General features: G+C 38.1%; 1 protein-coding gene across 1 annotated transcript in view; it reads left to right on the top strand.

Annotated features, from left to right (window-relative positions):
- The first annotated feature begins 6,150 nt into the window (after positions 1 to 6,150).
- ptn (pleiotrophin) overlaps positions 6,151 to 9,928 on the top strand; it is a 73,509-nt gene continuing 69,731 nt past the window's right edge. The window contains exon 1 of the mRNA XM_036576634.1: positions 6,151 to 6,222. The gene's annotated coding sequence lies outside the window, so the exon portion shown is untranslated. The remainder of the gene's footprint in view (positions 6,223 to 9,928) is intronic.

The raw sequence follows: 9,928 nt of genomic DNA, 5'->3' as shown, positions 1-9,928 counted from the left end.
GGCATGAGCGGGAATGGCCAGAGGAGCCTTGTGGCTCTACAGCCTCTCCTTATGCTGCCTCATCTGCTCAGTACCAGCTGGTGGGAGGTGGGGTGTGTGCACAGGAGTACGTGGAATGCAAACAAGCATTGTGTTCCATCAATGGGTCATTTTTCATACACAGTCCAGCTCTTTCACTGTTACTTTTGAATTAATCCAAAAACACAGACACAGAGCACACACACACACACACACACACACACACACACACACACACACACACACACACACCATCTAAGCCGCTTATCCTTCTGGATCGTGGGGGGAGCTGGAGCCTATCCCAGCGGTCATTGGGCGGAGGCAGGAAACACCCTGGACAAGTCGCCAGTCCATCGCAGGTTGATACAGAGCAGCTAGTTATTAATATTTGTATATACTCTGCAGCACTCAAATTCGTGCTGATCGAAATATATTTCTTGGTACGAAGAGAAGACTTTGCGAAAATAATTTTTTGACAGCTTTCTTTTGCAAATCTTTTGGCTCAAAGGTGGTGTAAACAGGTGACAATGCTGATGAGTGTTGACATCATAAAAAGGACATAAATGTGTGGGGTTTGGCATCATTACCGAAGACAGTACACAAATATGGTCATGAATATTTATGTTTGATATAACACTTTCTTTTACAGTTCCTTCAGTTCTAGATGTTAACCAGGTACGTGTGAGATACTCAAAAGTACCAGGTAATTCTTTTGATTGGTGAGTTCCACAACACTCTAACTACATTACACTAAAATATCATACTGGTTCTAGGTATTAACTGGGTAAGTATGTAGTACTTACTCCACAGTGCTGTATAATTATTTAGGGTAAAATTTATTTAAACATAAAGTTATGATGTACAAAGGCTGCACATGAACAAAATGCAGAGTTTTACATAATATGTTTACATAATTTGTTTATTACCTACAAACGAAATTGAACCTGGGCTGTAAAATAAAGCAGTGATTCCTGCTGTGGTTTTAATCATCTTTGTATTTTGCCATGTTATGCCATATAACTTACTTGGAGATGTTTCTAATTTACTTTCCTGTGTGTTCATGTGACATTATGCTGAAATTTAGTGTGAGTATGTTTGTATTCTTCACTTTTATTGTATTTTTCCTTCACCAGTTAGCTAGAACCTGCTGGTAATTTCATTATAATTAAGTTACACTGTTTTGATGACTATTATAATTTTACCCATAACAATTACACAGCACTTTAGAGTTTGTACACCCGCTTATTATCTAGAAAGTATTTAAGCATATTTTAATTAAACTGTCTTGGAACTCATTGTCATATTGCCCAAACATTTTCCTGATAAATACAAAGAACTGAGGCAAGACTTTAAAACCACCACTTTTTTTCAAACTGCCTCTAACACAACATCATTGCATGAACACGTTTGAAGGATAGCACTAACCACCAATTCTATCACATCAGCTACAGTTGTCCATGTTGGTTAGCACCACACTGAGTGATGTGGAGATGGAAGACCATCCTACCCACCCAGACTGAATATGACCAATAATGCCCTTTTGGACACTGACAACCATAGTTTAAGCTGGGGCTATACTACCTGATTTTTGACCGATTTTCAACACAGTTTGCTCCTTCTGAAAATTTGATTTTCCAGGTAGATCAGAAGCAAACAATGACATGGATGATCTGGTAGTGTGAGGGGAGAAGTCAATCTTTAGCCTTCCAATTAAACTCTGAAGTGATTGGAGGCCCTTTAATATTTTCAAACATTTTTATATTTACGACTCGAAACATTCAAGTATCTTGCAGTGTGAAAAAATCTGCGTTCCCCAGTTTTATAAGTTATACTTCTTGTGCATGCATAAAGGAAAAACTGGTCCAGTCCAGTTTAGCTTTGTTTGTGTCATATGATAACAGGAGAAATCTGGGATTTTGAATGCTTTTCTTAGACAAAACCTGTTCTGTGTGTTGTAGGCCTACCCTTTCTTGCCTTATTGTCTAGTGTGCATGTATTTTTACAACTAAATAGCAGTAAATTCTGTTAAAGATGGATGTTATATGTGATGCTGTCCATTTTCGAAATCTGTTTGGATTTTAAGTTGTGTAGCATATGCCCAGCTGTATCAACTTTTGCCGATGGCCACACTGGTGAAACTAACCGGATGCTGATTTTTTGCAGAGACATGGATGCCAAATGTCTCTTTGTTGAATTCTAGATGAGCCCAGTAATATACAACACAACATAAAAGATTACAGAGTGTCCTCTAGCGTTTTCCACCTTAAATAAACAATCTACACTGCTAAAGCTGTCCTCTGATAATCATCCATTTTTGATAGTAATGCTGTCACCATGCCAACATTTGTGTGGATTCATGCTGTTGTTGGCCACGTTCCTATGAGGTGCGGCATGATGGACTTTTCAACACAAACGTAAAATCAGCATTAGGCATTACTTGATCTTGGTTGATCTTTCCAGGGTAGGGCCAATACTTTTAAGTTGTTTTTCCTATTTCTTACTGTTGTAGAAGTTACTATTACTTTGATTTGAGTCATTAACAAAGTCACTATATGTATACTTGAGTATGGGTTTAGGCAACTCCACCCACCTCTGCTCAGCTGAACTAAAAACTATTTGAAAAGCCAGGTACTCCCAAACTTTTGCAGGGCAGTGTAATAGTTTCGTGACTTTAAAGCTAAAGAAATCGCATTTGTGAAAATCTTGCCTAAGAATTACCATACTCAGTGAAGCAGCCTAATGTTGATTGACTAAGCTGATTGGATTCTCTCATTAGATGACTACTAAAATGGGTGAATATTGTTGCTTTGTATCTTACGCTGATGCATGCAGATGAAAGCATGTAGCCGAAGCGCTGGCTTTTTCTGGCTGTTTTTAATCACTAGCACTGTTATTTAATCATTGTGTATTTGATAAAAAGAAAGGCCCGATTTGACCATTATTTAATATTTAGATTGCATTGCACATGCAATCACACTCAAAGTCCTGTTATAGAGCAAGGTTTCAAATCCAAGAGTATTAATCTTAATCATGTATGTGTAATAGTACAAAGATTAATAGACACAGTAGCTTTCAAATAGTTTTCCAGATCATCTGCTTGTTTTACAAAAGTGCAGGGCTTTGTCAACCCCTTAAATTCCCAGGCTTATTATATACTAAGGCTTATTATTCAGTAACTACTTAGACTACAATGCAAACTGGCTGAGTTATTCTTAGGTTATACAAGTCTGTAGAAAAACTTCGGACCCGCCAGTGGGCCCTAAGAGGTTTAATATATTGGTTGACATAATTTATGGAAAATTACTTCTCAACGAAATATAGCCATAGAAGCAAATCTGAAACACTAAAAAATGTCTTAATAGCAAGCAGATGTGTCTGTTCCTTAACCTGGGCTGAGCGTCATAGTCTATCAGAGCATCAGAGCTGCCACTTCTGCAGTCTGTTTAATGATGGGTTGATAAAAGCACTATAAAAGCACATTGTGCCTAGCAGAGGTAATGTGATTTATAAGGGAGTTAATGTAATTCCTTGTGGAAGACACACAGTGTGCGCTCCTTTGCTGAAGCAATTAACAGGAACCAAACAGAACAGAATTATAACATCAGCCATAACAAATGAAGAACGAAGCACTGAAAGCTTGATTGTGCCAATTATTAATGGCACCACAGTCAATCACACTAAACTGCAGTAATAGTCATAAAACATTACTTTGATACATGGCCTCATTTGTTGTGTCCAACGTGGAGGGCTGCAAATATTGTGACCAGAATAGCCAATTCACTCAAGTACTGACTAAGGAGGTTTTGCATGTTTGTTTGTGAATTATTTAGTGTCATACAACTTGGAGGATGCAGATCATGGTACGTTAAGTATGTTGAGACCCCTCCTAAGTATTCAGTACAGGTGTTTCAGCTACACACATTAATAACAGATTGATACAATAAAGCACATAACCATACAATCTCCATAACCTAATACTGGCAGTAGAATGGGTCTTACTGAACAGCTCAGTGACTTTAAACATGGTACCATCATAGAATGCCACCTCTGCCACAGGTCAGTTTATATTTTTTTTGTCCTGCTAGATCTGCCCCAGTCAACTGTAAGTGCTATTATTCTAAAATGTAAGTGTCTAGGAGCTTCCTGAAGTGGGTTTTCATGGCTGAGCAGCTGCACACAAGCCTAGGATCACTATGCACAGTGCCAAGTGTCGGCCAGAGTGATGTAACGCATGCTACCACTGGACTCTATAGCAGTGGAAACATGTTCTTTGAAGTGAGTATCTGTATCGTCAGTATCTGGCAGACTGATGAACAAATCTGGATTTGGTGGATGCTGGTAGAATACTGGAATGTATTGTGTCAACAGTAAAGTTTGGTGGAGGAGGAATAATAGTTTGGGGCCGTTTTTCAGGCTTTGAGCTTGGCCCCTTACAGTGAAGGGTAATGTTAATGTTTATGCTTCAGCATATATAGACATTTTAGACAACTGTTCCCTCAAACTGTCCAACTTCGAGGGAACAGTTTGGGGAGAACCCTTTCTTGTTCCAGCATGACTGTGCCCCACTGTACAATATGAGGTCCATGAAGAAAATGGTTTGATGAGTTTGGTGTGGAAGAACTGTAGTGGCCTGCACAGAGCCCTGACCTTAACCCCACTGAACACCTTTGTGATGAACTGGGGCGTTGATTGGGAGCCAGGCCTTTTTGTTCAACATCAGTGTTTGACCTCACAAATGCTCTTTTAACTGAATGGGCACAAATCCCCACTTACACACTCCGAAGTCTGAGAGGAGGCTATTATAGCCACAAAAGGGGGTCCAACTTTATATTAATCCCCATGGTTTTGGAATGGGGTGTCCAACAAATTCAGTGCAATGTATAGGTGTCCACATACTTTTTAAATAGCATACATTTACATTTTTTTTGGAGTAATGCCATGGAAGAACCACATTTAAATCTCTGAAGAACTTTTCAATGGATGGTTCTTTAACCCATTAATCTCTAAAGATTGTTTTGTGGGTCCACAATTCAGTTCTCAAAATGAAAATAACATACATATTAGTTTCATTGAATTACTGAATAATTCATAGTGTTTACTGAGTAAGTTATAGTATTTACTGAATAATTTATAGTAGTTATTTCATAATTCATAGCAGTTACTGAATAACTAGTAATTACAGAATAATTCATAGCATTTAGTGGATAATTCATAGTAGTTACAAAATAAGTAATAGTATTTAATAGTGGTTACTGAATAATACTGAGTGGTTACTGAATTATTCACAGTAATTACTGATTAATTCATAGTGGTTACTGAATGATTCATAGTGATTACTGAATGATTCATAGTGATTACTGAATGATTGTTAGTAATTTCTTTGTAAGTTATAGTAGTTACTGAATAAAACATAGTAGTTACTGAATTGTTTATAGCAGTTACTGAATAATTCATAGTCATTACTCAATAATTCATAGCGGTTACTGAATAATTCATAGTGATTACTGAATAATTCATACTGGTTACTGAATAATTCATAGTGGTTAATGGATAATTAGTATTTGGGTAATATTTACTAAGATTAGTGCCTGACTAATAAGCCTAGACTTTAAGGGATTAAACAACATTTCTGAAGTTTAGAAAAACCTGATAATGTAAAGGTCCTATACCAGCTAAGATTTTTTTCATACGCCCAACATGAGAACTACAGGAAGTCTATGTTACTCCTAGTTTACTGGGCAAGATCAGCCAGTCCTTTTTTGACTGTCTGGTTCCACTACTTTATACAGACTATCCATCCTTCTGATTGACAGACTTCCACCCCATAGCTTTTTTCTGCCTACCTCTTCTCCCTCTCTCCCTCTCTCTCTCTCTCACTCTCTCTCCATCTCGCTCGTCCCTGGGGTGACCTTGTGTTAATGAGGGTGTGATCATGAGGCTGAGAGCAGCTCTTTTAGCACGCCCTCCCAGGCACAGGCACAACCCAACAACAACCCCCCCAACCCCACCGCCACCACCACCACTCCCAACACACACACACTCTCACAGACACCATTAGCACAACCCGGTGGCTCAGAGAGCGCAAGTTCACCAGAGACAGAGAGTGAATGTGTAAGAGAAGGCAGAGTGAGCAAAGCAGCCAACGCAAAGTGGATGAGAAGAGAGGGGCAAGACTGCTCTGAGTGCGGAAACACCAAACTAAAAGTAAGTACCATGCAAGAGAGGCTTTAGAAGAAGAGGAAGTAAGAGTGGAGAGAGAGATGGGGTGAGTAGAGAAGGGGAGAGATAGCAGGTTCAGCAGAGAGCCTGAGGGAAGCTGTGTGCTCTGAATATATCGCTTCACGCCATGTGTGTGCATGGAGGAGACAGGCAGAGAAGTTTCAGAGGGAGATTCGTGGTCAGAGAAAATTTCCATGCTCCGGCGAGTGTGTGAGGGCATGAATGTGTGTGAGGGCTCCACAGAGTGTCCTACAAGTCCTGGTGAGACAGCTAGTACAGTCCACAGATGAAGAGAAAGTCACTCTGAATGCTCGAGGCCTGCTCTGTATGTTGCATCAATGACGTGACAGGACTAGCAGATAATGTGCATGTCTTTATTACTGTGGCAGTTACATCCATCATGTAGAAGTGACCAATATGGACAAGATACTAGTATTGCAATTACATTGTTATGGATTGTGATGCGCCTTGCGCATTGGCGGATCAGTAATGTGATATGGTTAATAATGGCCTGCATCATTTTGACCAAATATCTGAATTAAATCAACACATTGGTTCATGAAAACTCTCATCTCAACATTGAGATCCCAAGCCCCATTTGCATATTGTCTTTGGTAATATCAGTATTGCAAATTGCGAAATCGCAATAGCGATTAACAAACAGTATACTGTGCAGGCCTACTGTCATGCTAAAGGCAACCATGGGATGCTTTTGTTGTTGTTCTCCTCCGCTGGACAGTTCTGTGTTCTCTTGTTAGATTATAAGTTTTCTATTGAATATTGTTTCTATTGTTGGATGTCGAACACAACCAAAGAAAAAAACTGCTGTAGGCAGAATAGGCAGATTTATGTAAGTGTGCTGTTTTTTGTGACATCACAAAAACAATGAATTCTGTTTTTTAAGTTACCATACTATCACTAACACTAATAACCTTTTTACAACTTATGTATAAACTATATGGACTGGGAAATCAATGCTCTGTATGTCACACCAATGACATGACTTGACTAGTAGATAATGTTCTTGTCTTTTTCGCTGTAACAAATACATCTAAGATGTACAATGGAGCAATACAGACAAAATATTAGTTTTTTGCAGTTACTGAATAATAAGCCTTAGTATGTGATAAGTCTTTTAAGTATTTAATAAACAGTATACTGTGCAGCCCAGTGTTGTTCTTCTCTGATGGAGTTCTGTGGTCTCTTCTTTGATTGTAGATATGAACGGATAAAATCTCTCAAGTTGGATGTTAAAAGTGGTCAAAGAAAAAAGCACTGCCTGCAGACATGAAACAGAGTTTATTAGAGAGATTTGTACAGGAACATCATCTCAGACTCTGATTCTATGCTTCTTGAAAAATTGTGAGGAATTTTAAACCCTTTCTCTTGCTGGGGTGAAACTTAATCTTTCATTAAAGTAGCAAGTTTCTAATGGTGCCATGTATAGTGACGCTCTGTCTAGAAGCAGTGTTTACTTATGATCAGTGATAAGAGAAGTGATCCATCCTTTAATCAGAAGTTTGCTAAAAGAATGTCTATCTTTACCCATTCATGTCCATCCACAATTTAGTGTGATCAGAAAAAATGCCACAGAACGTGTTCTGATTGGCCTGAAGTCATGACATTTTACATAGTGATACCTTGGATGAATGTCTAAAAGTACCCATTCAAATTGCTTTCATTATATCACATTTTCATGCTTTTATTCACAAACAAATCTGCACTTCCTATTGTTTTATTGGAAATCAGTAGCCCCTTGTGATCAGTTTGAAAAATCCTTGTTTTGTGCATAGACAAATTTTGATAACATGAGGAGCAGCAGAATTAAAAATTTCAGATATAGACGTTAATGAGCCAAAGTTGTGATCAAGAATATACAAGAATATAAGTGAATATGTACAGTCGTATGGAAATGTTTGTTCATTACATGTTTTATTGCTGTTCTGAGTGAAAATAAGCTAACACACCCTCTACACATTTAAATATTGCTATTTATTTGCTAACATATTGGGAAAAAATATATTAAAAAAAGTATAAAGTGTCATAACTTTTCTACAGTATTTTTTTTTCTCCAAAATGTAAATTCAGCAAATAAACAGTAATTGTGCATTAAACTGTGCAGAAGTGAGTTCTCTGTAGAACAGTGTTCATCAGGCCTCCTTCTGGAGATCTGCTTCTCTGCGAGTTTAGTTCCAACCTGCGTCTAACGTGCTGCCTCACCCTTGCCTAACTCTGATCCAAATTCATCTGATCCAGCTAATCAACGACTTCAATTAAGGAAGATGTTTATCAGTTGGAGCAGGTGTGGCAGATTGTGCTTAGAAGTAGACTCCACTGGAAGGTAGATCTCCAGGACACAGAAGATGTGTTCACTTTGTTCATTTAGAAAATCAACAAAACATGTCTTTTGAATAGGGGTGCCCAAACTTTTGAATATGACTGTGAGCTGTGTTTGGGCCTTCACAAAGCAAGATGATTTGTTGTTTCACGAGACACAAAAAAGAGAGAATTATGAAATGATCTTTTGAGTTTAGTCATTAGATATTCTTGAGTTAGTTAGATAGTAAATATGTATTTAAATAAAAGGTGCAGATGGTCAAAACAACCTAAAATCCACCACTCTTTCCTCGTGAGGTGCTTCTTCTGTATGCTGTGGGGTGTTGTGTTAGTTGTGTTTCTTATATGGACAGATCAAGTGTGTCTCTCTTTTTGATCAGAGCGTCTGAGACAAAATGAGGCTTGTTCACATTTTCCTGTTTCACCTTAAATGGAGCAGCAGTTACATTCTGGCGCCTCAGGCATCAGAGCTGCTGGACTATTTAAGGTGGAATGGGAAATTTAGCTAGCCAGCTACTGAGGCATCAGCATATTATTAGTGATTTTTTATGCTTGTTATGAAGAAAAGGACCATAATACACTGAAACGACATTAAACTAAAATAATGATCATTTTAAAATAATAATCATCATTTTTTTAACAGAAAATAATTACATATCTGGGTTACTTGGATCACTTGTACAGCCATCTTGCTGTTTTTTCTTTTTTTTTGTTTGGATTGTGCCTTTGAAAGACCTCCATTTGGAGGGCCATGTAGCCTTAACACCTCTCCCTACCCCTCTATCTCAATAAAAATTGGGACACCCTACCCCTAGACGTGAACATGCAAAATGGAGGGCTAAGGGCTAAGTGGTGGGGGCAAGGAGTGAAATGGGATTAGGCCTTAATTTTGTGTTTCTCACTTGTTTTCTGCATGTATTGATGTCAGAGGAAGGAGAGAGTTGCATTCTCTTACATAGTAGATGTCTAACAGTGCTTAGGTTCCTTTTTTGTCTTTGTTTTATATTTATATATATAATATATTATATATATTATATTGCTTACAATTCTGTGGTTTGTAGTGGCCCAGCTTTTTTCAGTGGAGACCATAGTTTTGTTTATTTTTTGCCTGAAGGGCTTGCAGCCAAATGTAAGAGCAGTAATGAAATGCGTCTCACCTTCCCTCTTATCACTGAGCTCATGGTAGTCGTTTCAAACCTGATTTTATTTTATATTTTTTACCATTTTACTTCTGGAAAATATTCTTGTTTACTGCAGCAGTGTTATGCCTCATGTTCATATGTTTATTTGCATACATATGTATGTGAGTAGATGTGGAGCTTTGCGTTTGTGTGCAATGTGTAGTACATGTGGT

Source organism: Colossoma macropomum, unplaced genomic scaffold (assembly GCF_904425465.1).
Source record: "Colossoma macropomum unplaced genomic scaffold, Colossoma_macropomum, whole genome shotgun sequence".
NCBI classification, from domain to species: domain Eukaryota; kingdom Metazoa; phylum Chordata; class Actinopteri; order Characiformes; family Serrasalmidae; genus Colossoma; species Colossoma macropomum.
This window is presented reverse-complemented; position numbering and strand designations above follow the sequence as displayed.